The 24,371-nt window shown below is 32.4% G+C and overlaps 1 non-coding gene across 1 annotated transcript; it reads left to right on the forward strand.

Annotated features, from left to right (window-relative positions):
- The first annotated feature begins 23,614 nt into the window (after nucleotides 1-23,614).
- On the forward strand, nucleotides 23,615-23,721 carry LOC139903149 (small nucleolar RNA R71). The gene has a single exon (XR_011777992.1). It is a non-coding gene; the product is annotated as a small nucleolar RNA R71 (small nucleolar RNA).
- The last annotated feature ends 650 nt before the right edge of the window (nucleotides 23,722-24,371 follow it).

Here is a 24,371-nt window from a genome sequence, read left to right on the forward strand (position 1 = left end):
TCCAGTATTCGCAGATATGAATTTCAGAATGAACATAGTTAATGTTCTAAGAAGGAAATGGTAATGGCACGATCTTGATTTGTTAATTTACCAGAATACCCTGAAAAGACCGAATCATCAAGAAAATATATTCTTGATATTTTTAGAGATTAAATAGAATACAAGAGTCGTGTAACATGGAACATGATGACGGCATGGTCTGTGAATCGTCATATCCCATTAGAAACTCAGCATGACTTACTGTAATATAATCACGTTGATCAAGTGTCATTATAATATACTAACTCATGCTTCAGTTCCCAACACTACTTCAAAACATTCATAATTTAAACTCGAAAGTTTATAGAATATAGAAACTAATAGTTTCTTATATGATGTAACACTGATAGCGCAAAGAGATAAATGATTTCAGATAAGATTAGTTGTGAAAATATCTTCAGAAATATCGCGGATATTTATAATGAAAGATATGATAATATCTTAGAATTTCTAATATTGATGGATGATGATGAAGATTTGTCTGTAAAGGTTTAGAATAAAGAGTAAGGTATTTCGTAATGACTTTAGCAGGCACTGAATCATTTGGATTCTTTAAAGGCAGATTTAGTCTTTGTGATTTGTCCACAGCCTCCTTCATAGTCTGTTCAATCCGTTTTCCAGTTCCAAACCTTCTCTTTTTCTCAGCTTTACCACCTTACTATTCTTTGTCATCAAACTTTTTACTGTTAAGATCGTTTACAGTTTTTGATGCTTTGTCAGCATTTCAAGAACTAGTTTGCAGTTCAGAATATTTTTCAGAACTTCACATTCAAAGTATGTAAGTCCAGGAGATAGACGTTTTACGTACACATATAACTGTTGGCGTAGACATGCTGCGAGATTTCAAAATACTGGTTACTGTTTTTCGATGATTCGTATGACAATTCTCGTTACAAGATGCGAATGAGTAAATGATGTGATTTCAATAAATATAATGATTTTTCAAAAAGTCAAAGATAATTGAAGTTGTTGGTAAGTTTATTACTAAGGTGGCGAGATATGAAAGGTCCCTAGTAACGATGACGAAAGGGCAACGTATCTATCGAGGTTATAATAAGACTAGTCCGACTGAAAAGTCGAAGTTGACTTGCTGGAGCTGTGACAAAACTGTCTACTTTGAAAAGGAATTGAAAAGTCATTTTAGCTAATAAATGCCAAAGGGTCTGACACGGATACGCGTCGAACTATGACTTTGGCTTCGAGAGCTTTTTAGGTACATAAATGTGGGTAATATGTGATTGGATCATCATCTCGATTGTTCATTGTTTGAAGTGTCTTCGAAAACTTCGGAGAGTTTGAACACAGTTTGTAATCGTTAATATACATATGATGTTCTAACACGGTTTTGAAGTCAAAGTATAGCTTTGAAAGATGTAGGAATCTAAGAGTGATGTCTTCTGTTAAATCATGACTTGGATTTTGATTTGTCAAAATCAGAATGCGTAATCAAATTTGGGTGAGAATGGTTGTTTTGATTTCTATACAAGAATGTATATTGTTGTGAGATTTTGAGAGTATAGTTGATGATTTGCTTAATCAGATTTGAAAAATGTAATATATTAATTGTGAATTTATATATCTCTCGGGTATTACCTACCCGTTAAAAAAAATTTCACAATTAATATTTTGTACCACAGAATTTTATTACAGTCTTTATGAAAATATATATGTGCATATTTTCTTCAGATGTAACATAGATTTAATGAGTTAATATTAAATTAAACTCATTTGATTTACGGTTGAAACTAGAACTGAATAATCCCTAAAGACTTTAGAAATTACATAACTTTTACGGAGTATTTATTCAATAAAATTGAAATTATGAATTAATACTTCGTTATTTGTTGGTGTTTGTAACCCTTGCACCATATTCTCTAAAGCCACTACTCGAGCGCGAAGCTCGTTGACTTCTTCTATTACATCGGGGTGATTGTCAGTTCGGACGAGCGGATAAATAAAATCTAGAATTTGATGTAGTATATAATCGTGATGAGATACTCTGAAAATGAGAGAGAAAATGGTGTTTCGGACCGGTTCGCTGGTAAGTGCTTCAGGTTCATCGCCAAGAGGGCAATGTGGTGGATGGAAGGGATCACCTTCTTCTTGTCTCCAATTATTGAGGAGGCTACGAACCTATCCCCAATTCATTCATAATAGATGATGGCTAATTGGTTGATCCATTCCGGTCACACTGCTTTCGGAGCTTGAATGGGATTCCATATCGGAATTCGAGGGACTTGAACTAATGACGAATTCCATTTTGTTCGATTGAATAAAGAATTTTTCGATATGAAATGATTTTTCGGCTATCGGGTGGTATTCTAATTACATAGAATATCTATATATATAGCGCAAAAGATTTCGTAGATTACGGAGGAAATTACGGGATATGTCAGGCAAAGTTTACAGTAACAGATACGCTAAGATATGGATTAGCAGATACTCTAAGATATGAATTTTGTCTATACACTATTCATGCAATCAATGCAGTAAGACGTGTCTAGACTAAAAATGATAAGCAGGCAATTTCCGACAAAAATGATAAGCAAAACTTTTGACATGCAGACACGGTCGAAGTCCAGGCTCATTAATGCATCCTAACGACTATCAGTCAGACACACTAATGCAGACCTGGTTCGCTAAGACCACCGCTCTGATACCAACTGAAAGGACCCGTTCATATACATTATAAACGATTCACAATAGTTGATTACATCGCGAGGTATTTTGACCTCTATATGATACATTTTACAAACATTGCATTCGTTTTTAAAAGACAAACTTTCTTTACAACGAAAGTTGATGGAATGCACACCATTTCATAATACATCCAACTATAATTGACATAATAATAATCTTGATGAACTCAATGACTCGAATGCAACGTCTTTCAAAATATGCCATGAATGACTCCAAGTAATATCCTTAAAATGAGCTAATGCACAGCGGAAGATTTCTTTAATACCTGAGAATAAACATGCTTTAAAGTGTCAACCAAAAGGTTGGTGAGTTCATAGGTTTATCATAATAATCATTTCAATATATTAATAAACCACAAGATTTCCGTTTATAAATATATGTACACTCGCAAGTGTATAAAAGTATTCTATAAGTTGTAGGCACCCGGTAACAAGCCTTAACGTTCATATTTTACCCTCTGAAGTACACCAGATCAGGTGTGTTTAAAATAACCTCGAAGTACTAAAGCATCCCATAGTCAGGATGGGGTTTGTCAGGCCCAATAGATCTATCTTTAGGATTCGCGCCTACCGTACATAGACAAGTAGTTTAATGTTACCAAGCTAAGGGTATATTTCTGGTTTAAACCCACGTAGAATTAGTTTTAGTACTTGTGTCTATTTCGTAAAACATTTATAAAACAGCGCATGTATTCTCAGCCCAAAAATATATATTGCAAAAGCAATTAAAAAGGGAGCAAATGAAACTCACCATACTGTATTTCGTAGTAAAAATACATATAACGTTATTTAACAAGTGCAAGGTTGGCCTCGGATTCATGAACCTATATTAATTATATATATTTATATGTTGGTCAATATTTGTCTAACAATTTTTGGTCAAGTCATAGTGTACCACAATCCTAATGCTCGAGACTAATATGCAAAAGTCAACTTGACCCAAAATGACTTCTAAAATTTATACGTGTTTATTATATAACGTAGCTATAGTCGTTTTATATATTTAAATATATTTATTAGATTTTATAATAATAAAAGTCATTTATTAATAAAAATTTATATTAACGTTTATATATGATAAAATATACTTTTATATATCTTAAGTAGTAAAATTTATAAAGTTCACTTAATATCGTAAAACTATAGTGGTAAGTATTATTAATGTAATTATATTACGCGTGGTGAAAAATATCTTTGTATCCCCTATTTATTTGATAAAATAATATTGATCATAATAATAATAAGTAAAAGTTGTATTATTTTGTAATAATAATTATTATTATTCTATAAAAAAATAACAATATTTATATTTACTAAAAATGTTATTATGATAAAATGATAATACTAACATAATAGTAATAATGATATTTTATAATAACAATGATATTTCTATTAAAATAATAACGACGATAGTAATAATAATCATTTTAACAATAATACTAAAATTCAGTTGACTATAACTTCAAATCCGTTCATCGAAACCATTCGATATCTAAATGAAAAGTTCTTAATTTTTCGCTAGCTTTCCAATGACATGCATATCATATACCCTATCTCAGTAGCATATGTATCTAATTCAGGATTCAACAAACCTATCTAAGGACAATATCGAATGTACAAGCATGCATAATCCTATATACTCGAGCACTAGTCAGGGATACACTATTGATATATAAAAGTTAAGTTATGAGTGCTCACGTATCAATATTGAGATTCAATATTGCAGGAAAGTACGTAGACGCAACGGAGATGATAAAAACTAGATTGACCTCACGAGCATACCCATGAACCATACCCATCACCTCCATAGCTATAACCCATAATTTCCTTAGCTTCGACTCATTCAAAAAAACTATTTTGAAATCACTCGGACATCACTCCGTCGTAATATTTTATGTATACTAATAATATCTTGAAATAATATAGAGCAAATATATATATATATATATATATATATATATATATATATATATATATATATATATATATATATATATATATATATATATATATATATATATATATGTAAATTGATTGAGAGAGTTTAGAGAAATATATTTTCAAGTTTCTATGAAATAATGAAACCTATTGAATTCTATTTATAATAGATTTTTGAATTATTAAAGTGAATTATTAAAGTATGAATTATTAAAGTATGAATTATTAAAGTGAATTATTAAAGTATGAATTATTAAAGTGAATTATTAAAGTTAAAGTAAAGGTAAAGTAAAGTAAAGGTAAAGTTAAAGTATAGTAAAAATATAAAAACTATGTATGTATAATACGTGTATAAATATATATAATATTAATTTAAATCGTTATATATATTTAATGAAACAAACTATAAATATCGTTATATTTATTATACTGGTTAAGTAATGAGTTGTCAAAAGTTATTCTAGATATTTATAAAAGTTATATACGTTTTAATAATAAAGTTCTTTTTAAACTGAAAACGTTTTTGTACGTTTGAAAATAGATTAATAGAATATTATGGAAACCAATTCTCCAATAGCTTTTGTCTAACTTTCGTAAATGACACTTTTTATTTTTATTTATAAATAGCTTTACAAATTATTCCGAATATCGTTAAGAGGAATAGATTTCTCAAATCAAAGTGGACCTCTCAACAGAGACTTGTAATCATAATTCAATGTTTCTGATAATTCAATCATTTAATATATTTTTTTTAATTTCGTCGATAATCATATTGAAACAAATACATTCATATAAAGCATTATACTTTTAAATACTTTGTTGACATTTTCAAATCTATAACATATACACATATACATACATATTCATATATGTTCATTTAATGGTTCGTGAATCATTGGAATTTGGTCGAGGTTTAAATGAATGTATAAACATAGCTTAAAATCCTTGAGATTTAACTTAACAAACATTGCTTATCGTGTCAGAATAATATAAAGATAAAGTTTAAATTTAGTCGAAAATTTCCGGGTCGTCACATGAGGTCCGTGGATTTCCTGCTGATTTTAGAGATGACTTTTCTAGATTTTTCATCAACCTACAGCTGGTCTGGACGACAACTTCATGACCTAAATCAAGAAGCGCGTTTCTTTTTCGAAAGACTTTACTTCCTTTTAACGATGGAATTGATTCATCGTGTAGATCCATCTCTTCTTTTCTTTCATCGAGTAAAACAGTTTAGTTTAGTCCAAAGCAAAAGTATCTTCAATTATTTGTTACAGAAATATGTGACATATGTTTAAGATAACTTGGTAATTTTTCCCACACTTGGCTTTTATTTTCCTTTTTATTGTCCTCTATTCCATTTTAAATGAATTTTAACATTTTGGTTTGTTTCTCAATTTATGTCCTTTCCGAGGTAACAATAATTTCGGTGTTAACACCTAGTTTTATCGTTCATAAATATGTATAAACATGATTTTGAGTTCATTTAATTGAAATTTGAAAATTTTTACTAGAATTGGGTAGTCAGTATATAAGACTAGGGCTGTTCTTTATTATCAGAGAGCACTAGATTCTAATACAACTACTACTTTACTAGTATTTCTAATGGTAACCAAGTGTATAAAGTAAAAATTTTAAAATTCGAAAGAATTTAACCCCTTCCCACACTTAAGATCTTGCAATGCCCTCATTTGCAAGAAATCAGTAATAATTTAAATTATTGAGGGTGATTAGCGTAAAAAATGATTAAATTTTACCAAAGTTTCCAAACATATTGGCGTTTGTTTGCTGAATGATAAATGGTGCATATCATTTGTTCATTCCGTCTGTTGTTACATCACATTTATTTGTCATCTTGTCGTCAAAATTAGTAGCTTTTGCTGAACTTAATGCCAGTCTTTGAAAATGCGCTGTTTTACCCTGTTTTGTACAATTTACAATATACATACATACAAATATAAACATGCATGGCAATTTGAAATGGGACTTAATATCCCACTTTCAAATCCTAAATGTGCAATATTAGTACACAATAATAATAAAAATGATAAAGATTACATAAGTATATTCAATAACATAAGTTTAAACATGAATAAGTAAAAAGATAAAAACATATAAATCATATAAATAACCAAATGGAACTAAATCAGTCTGGATATGGGTTCCAGTTCATCTCATCAGGTGGGTTCCATTATTGGTTATAGATGTTCTGATAGGCTTGGTTATAGTCATACCGGTTAAAGGGTGGTCGGATATCAGGGCTGTGTGGCGGAAAATGAGCAGGTCGAGTAGGTACATAGTTATTTGGTACCTGATATGATAGCTGGCTCATGATTTGGTGCTGATGAACTAACCAGCTATCGTGTTGGCGTCGCCTATAATCCTTGTATACTCGCTCGGAGTTCCACTGCTCATACATACTATGTCTGACCGCGTTTGTCATTGCTTCCTCATCTATACGAACGTGGACGTCAAGAATAGCATCTCGAAAGACATCCCTAATGTCTTCCGCCTCCTCCATTTCCTCGTCTGAGCCTCTCTCTACCTGAGGATGAGATCCCTCACAGGGTACTGCCTGGTTACGTCTACTTTTCAATACCTTAGCACCCACATAAACTTTCAATCCTAAGGGCTCAACCTGTTCTCTACAAAGATGTAATGGACCTCCTTGGTTCCTATCAACACCTAAATACTCTCCAATGAGAGTAACAAAAATACCTCCTCCTATTATACTCCCGTCCTGCATTCCCTCTACCATTTTAGATAAATAAAAAGCAACACAGTAAGGGATATTGACAAAGCTTCTAGGATCCCGAATACACTTTAGGTAGAATAAATCATGTAAGGTAATTTTTTCTTTATTATGACCTCTCTGTGTAATCGAGTTAGCCAAAAATCTATGAATAATACGAAGCTCGGCTCTGTCAATATGTGTATAGGAGTGTCCTCCTGCTCGTGTAAAAACATCAAAATGTGACATACGCCTCCAAATGGCGTCAGCGTCAAAGTTGCTATCTACCCTTTCACCATAATGAATTAAGTTTGTACAATCGGGTAGTAGCAACTCACCAGGAGTATATATCTGTAAAGCCCTGGCCATGTCCAGCATGGACATTCTGTACATCCTACCGCCAAGGATAAGCCTAAGAAATCTTCTATCATCTATTCTAACTATATTTGTATCAAGTGATACAGTACTCATCAACTCAACACACCATTCCTTATATACAGGTCTACGAATGGTGAAAAGACGTTCCCAATCTGTAAAAGAAGAACTGTCATACCTTTGAACTAAAAGCTGTCTAACACGGTCAACTAGATGGACCGTTTCCAAAGGGGCCCAATCGATTACCCTTGGCACCTCTACATTTTTTGTTACCAATTTGAATTTGTTCCTTTGATATGTCTCGTAATCTCTCCATCTCCTATCAAATCTCAGATTAGGATGCAGAGTGTGCTCAGGAATCGTTGGGAATTCTACTGGCGGTCTCATTGGGAATACTATGAATTCATCAATAAACTGTACCTGATCATAATAAGGTATGTGCTGATCAGGCTGTTGTTGTGGTTCTTGTTGTGGTTCTTGTTCGTGTTGCATTTCTGGTTCTGGTTCTGGTGCTGGTGCTGGTCGTCTAGATGATGATGCTCCTGAACCTCCAGTATCGGCTTTCTGCAAAACACATTAAACACAAAATTTGTGCATCCAAATATGCATTAGTGTTAGCAAAATAACAACTTAAAACAATCATTATAACATGTTAAATCAAAATTAAACTTATACACATTTTCACAATTTTTCACAATTCTACACTTTTCAAATAAGCACATATGAAAATGTATACAAAGTTCATAAGCATTTAACTCAAATAACATGTCAAAATAGTCATTACTAATAATTAAACAAGTCTCAAATGGCAAATATATCAAATTAATCAAGTTCATGAATTTTGGACTTAAAAAGTCCACTTTAATTTCCAAAAATCATGTTTAGGATCAATGTTTGGATCATTTAACTACCTAAACATGTTACACTACTCAATTTAGTAATAATTCATGACGAAAATGGGCCATAACCTGTTTATATCAAAAATCCCCAAATTGCTCAAGAACACAAACCCTAGATTTCTAAAAATTTTGAAGTTTTTGGCTTCAAATCATGTTAAATAGCATCAATCTAGGTTATACATGCATAAAATACTAACAATTTAACACTAATTACACTAGAAATTAACAAAATTGCATTAGGTAAAAAAATTGGTAATTATCACAAAAACTAGGAATTTATAGAGTTTAGGGGTGTAATTTTTACCATTTTGCTGAAGAATGAGAATCTAGGCATGATTAGAGCAAGAAAAATGATGAATTATGGTGAAAAATGGCGAATTTTAGAGAGGATTTTGGGGTTGGTTCGTGTAAATGTGTGTGTGTTTGTGTTGAAGAACAGGCGACTGAGCAATATGCTTCTGGCCAGATTTTACCCTCCATGCGATCGCATGGAGGGATAGTGAGAATCCCATGCGATCGCATGGGTACCCGGCTACAGTGATTTCTGATTTTTTTTTTAATAATAAAACCTTATACTTTATAAAACTTATAATTAATTAAATTTTAAAAATTTTGTTTTCCTTTAGGAGCGAGGGCGTTTCGGATCGATGTCCTAGTCTGTCCCTCGACAAAATTTTAAAATTTGTCAAATCAAAGCGCGGTTTTTAAAAGTAAAGATTTTTAGATTTTTTAATATTTTTGCATACTTTAATTCAATAAGATTAAAAATAATGATAATAAAAGTTCTCGTCCCTTCCTCGGGTAAAGCAATTTCGGTTCAAAGACCTAGTCTTCAACTCACGACGAATTTTAAAAATCATATTTTTAACTTAGTGAAATAAAGTAAATTTTTGTTTTTAAATTCACACCAAACTTAAATTTAAAATGCATAAAATTAAAAATTCACATTCTAAAAATTAAAAATTCATACCAAACTTAATTTAAAAATTCATATTATAAATTCACACCAAACTTATATTATATTTTTATTTTCATACAAACTTATATTAAAAATATTAACTTTTCAAATATTTACAAACTTAAATATATTGATTTTACAAAGTTCAAAATATCAATTTAATATTTATATATTAATTTTAAAAACATGGTAAAAAATAAAATTAAAAATCTTTTTGGCTTTTATCCCACTTTAATCAATCAAATATTATCAAAAATATACGCCCCTCTTTTCGGTAAAGTAATTTCAGTTCCATGACCTAATTTAACTCATGACGAATTTTTGAAATATTTTGGGTTGATTGATTAAAGATATTTATACCTTAAGAATAAACGTTAAATTTCGCAGTGATGTAATAAATTTTGTATGATATCAATAATTTCGGTCGCCAAACCTAATTTTATTCAATACAATTTAATACTTTATAGCGAACAAATTAGCGTTTATTATCAAAAGGTTAAAAATGAAAATAAAAAAATAAAAACTGTACAGACTTACCTGTGAGATAGTATTCTTAGTTATATGATCTATCCCATTCATAAGATAGTCGGTTTAATTGGTTTTCCATAGCTACAAAGGCGTAACCTCGAGCATTCAATGTTTTTTCTTCTAAACATATGAACGGTCCGTCTCTGCATAAAGTAACAAATTCGGTGTTTGAATAGGTTTGATTATTTGAACATTTACCTCCATGTGACCATTTTCCGCATTTGTGACATCTTTCTAGGTGTCGTGCTCTTCTTTTCGATGCGGATTTTGATTTTCCTTTACCAAATTGTAACTTATTATCTTCGGATCTGGATTCTTTTCTTACTCCGTCCAATCTTTCTCTGATTACTGATACTATTTCACTCAGAAGTGTGTCATTATTACGTTTAGTGATCAAAGCGTGTAGCATTAGACCATGGTTTAGTTCACAGGAAGTCTTCATTTCGTAAAAATCTAAAAAAAATAAAAATTCAGAATGGGGGGAGAAGACTAGTTCTTTAGGGTCTGCTAGGGAAAGACCATTCGGGTTCTATTTTCGAGAACTACAAGAAAACAGACAATCTAACTCTAATAGAAATACATAATATCCTTTAAAGACTTGATTCTCCCCACACTTAGTTAGCTGTGGAATCGAAATTGTGATTAATTTCGTTGTCAACTTCCATTGGACTATCTATGTAATGTTTAACTCTGTGACCATTAACTTTAAATTCAATCCCATTTGAACTTATTAATTCTATCGTTTCGTATGGGAAAACTCTTTTGACTATGAATGGTCCAGACCATCTTGATTTCAATTTTCCAGGAAATAGCTTGAATCGTGAATTGAAAAGAAGAACTCTGTCTCCTTCTTTAAATTCTTTTGAACTTCTGATTCTTTTATCATGCCATTTCTTCATTCTTTCTTTATAGATTAATGAATTTTCGTATGCTTCATGTCTTAATTCTTCTAATTCGTTTAGTTGACTTAACCGTAGACGTCCAGCTTCATGTAAATCAAGATTACATGTCTTCAAAGCCCAAAATGCTTTGTGTTCAATTTCTACTGGAAGATGACATGCTTTTCCATAAACGAGTCTAAAAGGTGTGGTTCCAATTGGAGTTTTGTAGGCTGTTCTAAAAGCCCAGAGTGCATCCTCCAATTTGATGGACCATTCCTTCGGATTTGATCCTACGGTTTTCTCTAGAATATGTTTTAAAGCTCGGTTGGTATTTTCAACTTGTCCACTTATTTGTGGATGATATGCGGTGGAGATTTTATGAGTTACTCCATATCTTTTGAGAACTTTCTCAAGTTTATTATTACAGAAATGAGTTCCCCGATCACTTATTAAAGCTTTCGGTGTTCCAAACCTTGCAAAAAGACGTTTTAAAAAATTGACTACAACTCGCGCATCGTTAGTTGGGAGAGCTTGTGCTTCCGCCCATTTAGATACATAATCAATGGCTACGAGAATATAGAGATTATTATGAGATTTTGAAAATGGACCCATAAAGTCAATACCCCAAATGTCAAATACTTCACATACTTGAATGACATTTTATGGCATTTCATCACGTTGACTTATTTTTCCGGCCCTTTGACATGCATCACAGGATTTGCAAAGAAGGTGTGTGATGTGTGCAGTGGGGTGTAAGAAATAGTATTAATTTAAATACGAAATACGACAAAATATTACACAAGTTTTAATTATTTATTTACAAAATGGATATACCTAAACCTTGCTACAACACTATAGGTAGTGTACCTAATCGTAGAGTAGTATAGTTTTTAGTAAGTCTGGTTCGTTCCACAGGGAGCGGGCTTATTGCACACTATATTTTTAAACAATTATATTTGTACAAAATATATTATATTGATAATATATAAAAGGGGGTTTACCGTTTAATGACTGGTTTGTCGATTTTATATTTTAAGTTACAATTAAAACCTAATGCAAAATATAAATGACGATAATTAAAGTAGTTAAAAATAAATGACAATAAATAAATGACGTTAAATAAAATAGCGAGTAAATAAAAGTACAATGAAATATGAAATAAAATATATTATGCTTATTTAAACTTCCGTAACCATGATGGTTGACGTGTTGATTTTAATTTTATGCCCATGGGTTAATTGTCCTTTGTCCTGGATTATTTAATATGTCCGTCTGGTTTTTGTCCATAACAGTCCATCCGTCATAAATTTAAAGTACGAGTGTCCTCGTCAAATTATCCTTATACCCGAAGTCAAATATTCCAACTAATTGGGGACTTAAACTGTAACAAGGTTTTAATACTTTGTTTAATAATTACACCAGGATATCGACTGCGTGTAACCCAAGGTTTTAATACTTTGTTATCAATTATGCCAAGTGTCCTTGTACATAATTTCACCCCTGTTTTAATAATTCCATAGACTATTAATCCATTCCCGTGTCCGGTTAAATGAACGATTATTCTTACATATAAATATCCCGCCCATCGTGTCCGATCGAGTGTATATGGTTATTTATAGGGACGTCCAATTGTAAATCTTTATATTAAAATTAACAAACTATCATTTAGTTAAACAAATATAAAGCCCATTAATAGCCCATAGTCTAATTTCCACAAGTGTCGTTCTTTTGTCCAAACCCCAATTAAGGTACAAAGCCCAATTACCCCGTCTTTAATATTTAGTCCAACATCATGATTACTTTGGCTCAAATAAGCATAATAATAACTTAAGTACGAGACATTAATTTAAAAAGGAGAACATAGCTTACATTGATTATTTATCGCGTAGTGTTACACGGACAGAGCTCCGACTTTAAAACCCGTAAAATAACCTTTACATAACCCGAACTAATCTAATATAAAACTACCCTATACTATATATATTATATATATATATATATATATATATATATATATATATATATATATATATATATATATATATATATATATATATATATATATATTTATTTATTTATTTATTTATTACAGAGTATTATTATTATATTTTTATGGCCAAAACTCGTTGCCTTTTATAGATGTGGTCTGATCCTGAGGCCCATGCGATCGCATGGGTTCTCAGTGTTAATCTCATGCGATCGTATGGCCAGTCTGGCCATGCCCAATTGCTTTGTTTTCTAGCTTGTCGACGTTATATTTAATTATATAATATAATATATATAATTTTATATAATTATATATATATTATATTATATTCTTGTGCATAGTAGACTCATAATTTTTGGTCCGTTGCGTTGGGCGTTGACAGTTGGCTCAGGTCCCGGTTTCGGATTTTTGAACGTCCTTTCGTATAATTTAATATCTTGTACTTTGCGTTCCGCAACTTGTACTTTTGTCATTTTTAGACGTTTCTCATCAATAAATTGAACCACTTGGATTGTATCTTGTACATTTTAGCTTTTTGGTCATTTGCGTCTTCAAATCGTCGTTTTCGCCTTTTATCTTCGCACTTATTTAATATAAACGATTACAACTTAAAATAGGACAATTACAACTAAATAATTTACATATTGGGAGGATATTGCTACTAAATATATGTTCATTTAGAGCACTATCAAATATCCCCACACTTGAACGTTGCTTGCCCTCAAGCAATACAGAACTTGAAATTAAATCACACGAATCACTTCTTTATTCTTCACACTTTATACATTAGTGATTTTGATACGGCGGTATAAACAATGATAGTAACGATGTGGTTTACAGTCCCACATGACTATAAAAATTTAGATCCTTAAGGAAATTGGATCTTTATGAAAACATTTGATCTTTTGAAAATTCATTCTAGCTTTTACCCTAGATAAGTTTTCCGGAATACCCCTTCACCGGTGTTTGCAAAATGTTTTTGTGGATTTTGTGGGTTTCAGATTTGAAAATTTTAGCTCAAAACTTATGGTTTTGTGTCACCCACTTGCTAACCTTGTATTGGGAAAGCAACACGTCCAGTATACTTGTCCCGTATATTACCTTTCGGCAAACTACCGTCCGGTTGTAAAGGAAAGCGATGAACAAGAAACTGTTAAGGCAATGTTTAATGACATGCATTTGTTCATGGTCTAAAACGTGTCGGATGCAATTACTATCCTTTGTAGGAGCAATAGTAAAGATCACCCTATAATTTTTTTTCGATCTGACACAAGGTCCTGTCTTCGACCATGCTATGCAACCACCGTTCTTACGGTTGACACCCGAATTGGTTCAGGTGACCTAATGAATTCTAGGTGAATTCCTAGGATTTCACGTTCAATGGTAATGAACGAATTAAAAATGGGTTTTTAGAAAACAAATCGGTTTTAATTTGATCAAAATATTTTCTCGTTCAAGCTCGAGTTTAGATATCATCGAATTCCATGAGTTTGTAATTCTCAATATTTAAGGTCAATCTCTAGGATTGAGTAATATCAGTCTTAAAAGCTGATTTTTAATCTTTAAGGAGATTATCCTTTCTGGGGGTCTGATTCATTAGTCTTATCAAGCTAATTTGCACGGCGTCCTCCCCATTTTACGAGACAGATCCTCTCATGGTTAGGATAAGTCTGACCACTTGGCGACCCTGTTTGATGCTGAGGTCCGTAGATTTCCTGCTGATTTTAGAGATGACTTTTCTAGATTTTTCGTCAACCTACAGCTGGTATGGATGACAACTTCATGACCTAAATCAAGAAGTGCGTTTCTTTTTCGGAAGACTTTACTTCCTTTTAATGATGGAATTGATTCATCGTGTAGATCCATCTTTTCTTTCAAATGTATTACAATAAACCGGGTAAAACAGTTAATTTAGTCCAAAACAAAAGCACCTGCAATAACTTTACAGAAACATGTGATAGATAGTTTTTAATTGAATAACTTGGTACATTCTCCCCACACTTGACTTGTTTTTCATGCGTCTTTTTATATCTTAATAAATAAATTCAAGCGTTTTAGTTGTTTCTCAATTTATGTCCTTTCTGAGGTAACAATAATTTCGGCATTAACACCTAATTTTATCGTTCATAAATATGTATAAACATGATTTTGAATTCATTTAGTTGAAAAATTTTAAAATTTTCACAATATTTAGAAAATAAGCCAAGTATAAACCCGAGAGAATTTATAACCCTTCCCCACACTTGAGATCATGCAATGCCCTCATTTGCATGAAATCAGACTCTAATTATAAATTCATGAGGGTGATTAGTGTAGAAAAGTGATTAAAAATACCCAGTTTGTAATTACAAAGCTCGTCGAATGATAGATGGCGCGCCTCATCGTTAATTCCTTCTTGTTTTATCACACATGTTTTTCTTGAAAAACGGTTGCTTTTCTGAACTGTTTGCTAATCTTTGAAAATCCGTCTTTTACCCTAACTTATTATGCATGTTTATTAACGAGTTATGCACTAACCCGAACCTCGAATTTAATGTTAAGTGGGGTTAGACTTCTCCAAACTTAGCTGACGACATGTGAAGTCGTTAGAATAAGTTCCACGAATTAGAATAGTGAGCCAGTTATTTACATCTCGGATGGTATAAAATATATCAATGGGTTTAAAGTTTAGACCCACTCGATCGTCACTACTTAATTCTTTTTTAAGTGTAGCTTTTAGTAAATGGATATGTCTCTTTTCTGGTTCTTGGTCAAATGGATCGATATACACCGACATACATATTATAGGGTGGACAATTCCTAACATTTTCTTCCTTTTATTCTCGGGATCAAAGTTTTCACCTCTATTACCCAATTGGGTGAAATCCGAGGTGTCATTATCTATTACAGCTCGTAGTTCATCTTCGGTAGATGACTCGTCTATTGAGAATATTGGGTTGGAAGGTTGTGGCTGGATTGAAGCAAATTCTTCTTCATTAACGGTCCTTATCGGTTCCTCCACTTTGGTCTCGGGGGTAAAATTTTCAACGTTATCGTTTTCCCAAGAGTACCAATTTGTCACCCTTACTTCTTCTTCATCCATTGATGGATCGATGATTTCGTCGGTAGAGGCTAATGTGTCGATATGTTGTGAAATTGGTAAGACTGAATAAAAAGTATCATCAGGATAGTTGGTGATTTCGGAGCTCTCGAATTCATCAAAATTCGATGATATGAGATTTTCTCGCACACGACTCCTCAGATCAACAGGTGTGTAGTATGATAGAGTTTCAGCTTGCCTATTTACAAACTTTCTCATTTGTTCATTTTGAGCATCAAGTTCTTCGAGTTTGATTTTCATATAATCTAAAGAATTTTCAGACACATAATTTTCCTCGTCTTCTGGTTGTTGAGTTTGGAAATATTCTTGGGAATAATCCCAATTTGAATTGTATTCCTCATAATCATTCCATTCAGGTTCCATGGGTGCGTAATTTTCCATAGGAACATAATAATAACATTCCCATGTTGAATGATAATCTCCACAGATTTCACAACCAGTTATTGTTTCGTCATTCGTGATCCAAGATTGACCGAACGAATTGTCATCAACACCCGTTTGAGAGTATTGATTAAATTGATTTCGGATGTCATAAAGAGTTTCCAAAATATTCTCGAGATTTTCCATAATGCGCTTTTTTTTTACCAAATTTTAGCTACAATGTGGTGCATTTACTTAATTATCCTATTGGTTATAAAAATAAAAATTATATAAGTTATCAAATTAATAGACTTTTCTGCTTTTGCCCACGTTTCGAATAGCCAATAGATGCAGCAGGGAGCCAGAACCCTTTAAATCGGAAGCTCACAACTCAGCCACTAACAAATCCAACTATTACTACGAAGCAGAAAATTTGGATGTCTATCAATTTAACCGCTTAAAATAATTTTTCGTTTTGAATTATTAGAGAAGAAATAGAGAAAATTCTAAGTCCTAAAACTAGAGTGGCGAGAAATAAGAAAGAAAAAGAGCGCGTAGAAAAATGTCGAAAAATAAAAGGTCGAAAAATAATAGGCGTCGAAAAATAAAAATTAGAAAGTAGCGCGTCGAAACTTAAAAAAAACTAAAAACTAAGAATTAAACGTTGCGTCTTAAAATATTAAAGCTTAAAAGAAAAACTATATCCCAAATGGCAATATCTTAAAAAGGTACTAAAACTTAAAAAGGGCGTCGCAAAATTCTAAAGCACCTAAATCTTAGTCTAAATAAAAAGCACTTAAGGGATTTTACGGCAAAGCCTAAAAATCTAGAAATAAAAATAAGCTACGGCAAAAACTAAATTTAAAACTAAATATGAGCAAAAAAATACAAATATTACACTAAAACAAATAAAAAGATACAAAATATAAAAATAAACTTAAAGTTGTAAAAAGTACAATTTTTATAAAAATATTATTTTTATATTATTTATTTTATAAAACTATTAATTTTATAATTTATTAAAACTAATTAAACTAAAAATATAAATTAATTAAATAAAACTAAAACTAATAATTAAATAAACTAACCTAATTAGGGTTATAATAATAATAATTATAAATTAATTAAAACCCTAAACTGTCGGCTGAGGTTACCAGGCCTGTCAACTCAAGCCATGCGATCGCATGGTTTGGAAGTTAAAATATCATGCGATCGCATGAGGTAGGGTTTCGGGCCAGGAGCTGGGCTGCTACAGTGTTCGGGCCCGAGAGTTTTTAAATTTTTTTTTTCTGTTTTCTAATTTTCTGTTTTTATATAAATACAAAATATTTAAATAAAACTTATATTTTTATCAACTAAAATAAAAATAAAGAAACTTTATAAAACTTTTAACAAACTCTTAAAAATATATAAATTTTTGTTTTTCTTTTTATATTTTTGGTTTTTTTTTTTTAAAAAAATATACAAATATATTTAGAAAATATAGTGTTTCGCCGAATCCCCGACAGCGGCGCCAAAAACTTGATGTGTGCAGCGGGGTGTACGAAATAGTATTAATTTAAATACGAAATACGACAAAATATTACACAAGTTTTAATTATTTATTTACAAAATGGATATACCTAAACCTTGCTACAACACTATAGGCAGTGTACCTAATCGTAGAGTAGTATAGTTTTTAGTAAGTCTGGTTCGTTCCACAGGGAGCGGGCTTATTGCACACTATATTTTTAAACAATTATATTTGTACAAAATATATTATATTGATAATATATAAAAGGGGGTTTACCGTTTAATGACTGATTTGTCGATTTTATATTTTAAGTTACAATTAAAACCTAATGCAAAATATAAATGACGATAATTAAAGTAGTTAAAAATAAATGACAATAAATAATTGACGTTAAATAAAATAGCGAGTAAATAAAAGTACAATGAAATATGAAATAAAATATATTATGCTTATTTAAACTTCCGTAACCATGATGGTTGACGTGTTGATTTTAATTTTATGCCCATGGGTTAATTGTCCTTTGTCCTGGATTATTTAATATGTCCGTCTGGTTTTTGTCCATAACAGTCCATCGGTCATAAATTTAAAGTGCGAGTGTCCTCGTCAAATTATCCTTATACCCGAAGTCAAATATTCCAACTAATTGGGGACTTAAACTGTAACAAGGTTTTAATACTTTGTTTAATAATTACACTAGGATATCGACTGCGTGTAACCCAAGGTTTTAATACTTTGTTATCAATTATGCCAAGTGTCCTTGTACATAATTGCACCCCTGTTTTAATAATTCCATAGACTATTAATCCATTCCCGTGTCCGGTTAAATGAACGATTATTCGTACATATAAATATCCCGCCCATCGTGTCCGATCGAGTGTATATGGTTATTTATAGGGACGTCCAATTGTAAATCTTTATATTAAAATTAACAAACTATCATTTAGTTAAACAAATATAAAGCCCATTAATAGCCCATAGTCTAATTTCCACAAGTGTCGTTCTTTTGTCCAAACCCCAATTAAGGTACAAAGCCCAATTACCCCGTCTTTAATATTTAGTCCAACATCATGATTACTTTGGCTCAAATAAGCATAATAATAACTTAAGTACGAGACATTAATTTAAAAAGGAGAACATAGCTTACATTGATTATTTATCGCGTAGTGTTACACGGACAGAGCTCCGACTTTAAAACCCGTAAAATAACCTTTACATAACCCGAACTAATCTAATATAAAACTACCCTATACTATATATATTATATATATATATATATATATATTTATTTATTACAGAGTATTATTATTATATTTTTATGGCCAAAACTCGTTGCCTTTTATAGATGTGGTCTGATCCTGAGGCCCATGCGATCGCATGGGTTCTCAGTGTTAATCTCATGCGATCGCATGGCCAGTCTGGCCATGCCCAATTGCTTTGTTTTCTAGCTTGTCGACGTTATATTTAATTATATAATATAATATATATAATTTTATATAATTATATATATATTATATTATATTCTTGTGCATAGTAGACTCATAATTTTTGGTCCGTTGCGTCGGGCGTTGATAGTTGGCTCAGGTCCCGGTTTCGGATTTTTGAACGTCCTTTCGTATAATTTAATATCTTGTACTTTGCGTTCCGCAACTTGTACTTTTGTCATTTTTAGACGTTTCTCATCAATAAATTGAACCACTTGGATTGTATCTTGTACATTTGAGCTTTTTGGTCATTTGCGTCTTCAAATCGTCGTTTTCGCCTTTTATCTTCGCACTTATTTAATATAAACGATTACAACTTAAAATAGGACAATTACAACTAAATAATTTACATATTGGGAGGATATTGCTACTAAATATATGTTCATTTGGAGCACTATCAGTGTGCGTCTTTGTAAATTGTAGGCCAATAGAATCCAGCATCATAAATTTTTCTTGCTGTTAGTTGAGGCCCATAATGCCCTCCTGTTGGTCCTGTGTGATAATGGTTTAAAATTTTACTAGCTTCATCTCCGAATACACATCGGCGTATTATTCCATCGGGACAACTTTTAAACAAATGTGGATCTTCCCAGAAATAGTGTTTTATATCACTGAAAAATTTCTTTCGTTTTTGGTACGATAATCCTTTTTCAAGGAATCCACATACTAAATAGTTTGCATAGTCTGCAAACTATGGAATTTCATTATAATCTATCTTCAATAGATATTCATCAGGAAAGTTGTCTTGTATGGCCGATTCATTTAGAACTTCTAATTCGTGATTTTCAAGACGAGAAAGATGATCAGCGGCGAGATTTTCTGCTCCTCTTTTATCTCGGATTTCAATATCGAACTCTTGTAAGAGTAAGATCCAACGGATTAGTCTTGGTTTGGCATCTTGTTTCGAAAATAGGTATCTAAGAGCAGAATGGTCGGTATAGACCACCGTTTTTGTTAGAACGAGATATGAACGAAATTTGTCGAAAGCAAAGACAATAGCAAGGAGTTCTTTTTCAGTAGTTGTGTAATTTGTTTGTGCTCCTTGTAAAGTCTTACTAGCATAATATATAGGTTGAAATCGTTTTTCAATCCTTTGTCCTAAAACGGCTCCCATTGCAAAATCACTTGCATCGCACATTAGTTCAAATGGTAGATTCCAATTTGGTGTTATCATGATCGGCACATTAGTGAGTTTCTCTTTAAGAATATTAAAAGATTTGATGCATTCATCTGAAAAGATGAATGGAGCATCCTTTTCTAGGAGTTTATTCATAGGAGTGGCAATTTTAGAAAAATCTTTTATGAAACGTCGGTAAAAACCGGCATGCCCTAGAAAATTCCTAACTCCTCTAACATTGGTGGGATGTGGAAGTTTAGCAATTACATCTACTTTAGCTCTATCCACTTCAATTCCTTCTTTTGAAATTTTATGACATAGAACGATGCCTTCTTTAACCATGAAATGGCATTTCTCCCAGTTAAGTACTAGATTTGATTGTTCGCATCTAATAAGCATTCGTTCCAGATTAGCTAGACATGTTTCAAATGTATCACCGAAGACTGAAAAGTCATCCATGAAAACTTCCATGCATTCTTCTATCATGTCGTGAAAAATCGCCATCATGCACCTTTGAAAGGTTGCAAGGGCGTTGCAAAGTCCAAATGGCATGCGTTTGTAAGCAAAAGTACCATAAGGGCATGTGAATGTGGTTTTCTCTTGATCTTCGGGTGCTATTGGAATTTGAAAATATCCGGAAAAACCATCAAGAAAACAATAGTAACTGTTTCCGGCTAATCTTTCCAACATTTGATCAATAAAACGTAAGGGGAAGTGATCTTTTCTGGTGGCGTCATTTAATTTTCTATATACAATACATACACGCCATCCTGTTACAGTCCTAGTAGGAATAAGCTCATTTTTCTCATTTGTAATGACAGTCATGCCACCCTTCTTAGGCACGCATTGAACTGGGCTTACCCATGGACTATCAGAAATTGGATAAATTAAACCTGCGTCTAGCAGTTTAATAATTTCTTTTTTAACTACATCTTGCATATTAGGATTTAGTCTTCGTTGGCGTTGCACATACGTTTTATGACCTTCTTCCATAAGGATTTTATGTGTGCAATACGAAGGACTTATTCCTTTTACATCATGAATCTTCCATGCAATAGCTGGTTTATGAGCTTTCAACACAGAAATAAGTTATGATTTCTCATTTTCAGTAAGAGAAGATGATATTATTACAGGTAATTCAGATTCACCATGTAAATAAGCGTATTCCAAATGGTTTGGAAGTGGCTTTAACTCTAGTGTCAGAGGTTCTTCCATCGATGATTTATATCGATATCTGTCTTCTTCTTTTAGCATTTGAATTTCTTCTGTTGTTGGTTCATATCCATTAGCTATTAGTGTAGCTAACATTTTAGCTTCATCAATTGGTTCAGTTCCTTCTCCTAAAGAACATTCTCCTGTTCCTTGTAATTCTAGAAATTCTTCTAACAATTCTGCATGTGAAAAGGTAACACTCTCGTCCTCTATACTTAGGGTCAATTTCTTACCGAACACGTCTATCATTACTTTAGCCGTGTTTAAGAATGGTCTTCCTAATATGAGAGGAACTTGAGAATCTTCTTCCATGTCCAGAACAACAAAATCTACTGGAAATACTAAAGTACCAACTTTAACTAGCATGTTCTCCATTATCCCTCTAGGATATTTTATTGATCTATCGGCTAGTTGTATGCTTATTCTTGTTGGTTTCAATTCTCCAAGGTCTAGTTTAGCGTATAGTGATACGGCATTAAATTTATACTAGCACCTAAGTCTGCCAATGCTTCTATTGAACTAAGACTACCCAGAAAACAAGGAATTGTGAAACTTCCTGGATCAGATAATTTTTATGGTATCTTATTCAACAGCACTGCTGAACAATTAGCATTCATAGTAACGGCCGAGAGTTCTTCCATTTTCTTTCTATTTGTGATTAGATCTTTCAAGAATTTAGCATATCTAGGCATTCCTGAAATTACATCAATGAAAGGAAGATTTACATTTATCTGTTTAAACATATCCAAGAATTTGGATTGCTCGGCTTCAAGTCTTTCTTTTTTCATTTTACTCGGGTAAGGAAGTGGTGGTTGGTATGGTTTAACATAAGGTTTAGCCTTAACTGTGTTATCTTCATTAACCTTTTCAACTACCGGTTCTTTTTCCTTATCTTGTTCAGATTGTGGTTCTTGTAGAGTAGGAATAGCTTCATCAGAAATTACAGGTATTTCAGGTGGTTTAAGTGTTGTACCACTTCTTGTGGTAATGGCTTTAGCTGTTTCATTCCGGGGGTTTGCATTTGTATCACTAGGTAAACTTCCCGGTTTTCTTTCACCTATTAACCTTGCTAGGTTACTTACTTTTTGTTCCAAGTTTTGAATAGAAGCTTGTTAATTTCTAAATGCTTGAGCATTTTGTTCGTTAGTTTGTTTCTGTGATGTGAAAAACTGCGTTTGAGTTTCAACTAGCTTCGTCATCATATCTTCTAAATTCGGCTTTTTATTATCGGTTTGTGGTGGTTTGTTTTGAAAATTAGGTCTTTGCTGTTTGTAAGTATTATTGGATACTTGTTGATTGCTAGGACCTTGTTGGTTGTTGTATGAAATATTTCGGTTATAATTCTGATTTTGATTGTAAATCGGTGTTGGCGGTTGATAATTATTCTGATAATTATTTCCAGGCCTTTGGTTTATGTATGAAATATTCTCTCTTTGTTCCATGTTAATTCAATACTGAGACAATCTTTTGTCAAATGTGGTCCTCCACACTGCTCACAACTAATTTGTATTGAGTGGATATCTTTAGTCATCTTTTCCATTCGTCTCTCGACAGCATCTATCTTTGCGAAAATGGAATCTAAGTCATGGCTAGAATCGGCTCTAGCTGCTTTAGATGATCTAACGATATCTTTTTCTTGGTGTCACTCATGTGAGTGGGAAGCAGTGTTATCAAAAAATTTTTAAGCATCAGTTTCTGTTTTCTTTATAATAGAACCACCAGCTGCTATATCGATGTCTTTCCTTGTAGTGATGTCGCATCCTTGGTAGAATATTTGTACTATTTGACAGGTGTCTAAACCATGTTGCGGACATCCTCTTAATAACTTTTCAAATCTAGTCCACGCCTCATATAGAGTTTCATTCGTTTTCTGTGTGAACGTAACAATTTCTCCTTGAAGTCTTACGGCTTTAGATGCCGGAAAGAATTGTTTAAGAAATTTTTCAACTAAAACGTCCCATGTATCAATCGCCCCTTCAGGTAACGATTCTAACCAATCTTTGGCTTCTCCCTTTAAAGTCCAGGGAAATAACATGAGATATATCTGTTCATCCTCCACTTCTCTTATTTTAAATAGTGTGCAGATCCTATTAAAGGTAAGAAGATGTTCATTTGGATCTTCCTTCGGCGCACCACTAAATTGGCATTGATTAGTCACCATATGTAGAATTTGTCCTTTGATTTCATAATCTGGCGCATTAATGTCAGGATGAGTAATTGCGTGACCTTGGCCAGTGTGTTTAGCTCTCATTCGATCTTCCATACTTAAAGGTTCTGTTACTTCCATAATTGAATTTGTTGAATCTGAATCACTAGAGGATTCTGATTTAATGGTTCGTTCCTCAACAATTTCTGTTTGAATGATTGGTGGTTCCGGAGGAAAATTTAATGGTTCAGGATCTAAGAATTGTCCCTGAATATTCTCCGGATTCTCAATTGTGAGGTCGGGTTCAAAAAATGGATTATCGGAAATTTGAACTGGAGTACTTGGTTGACTGGATGACGATTCTAAAGAAAAATCAACGGCGGTAATATTTGCTAGATGTCTTGATC

This window comes from Rutidosis leptorrhynchoides, chromosome 3 (assembly GCF_046630445.1).
Source record: "Rutidosis leptorrhynchoides isolate AG116_Rl617_1_P2 chromosome 3, CSIRO_AGI_Rlap_v1, whole genome shotgun sequence".
NCBI lineage: Eukaryota > Viridiplantae > Streptophyta > Magnoliopsida > Asterales > Asteraceae > Rutidosis > Rutidosis leptorrhynchoides.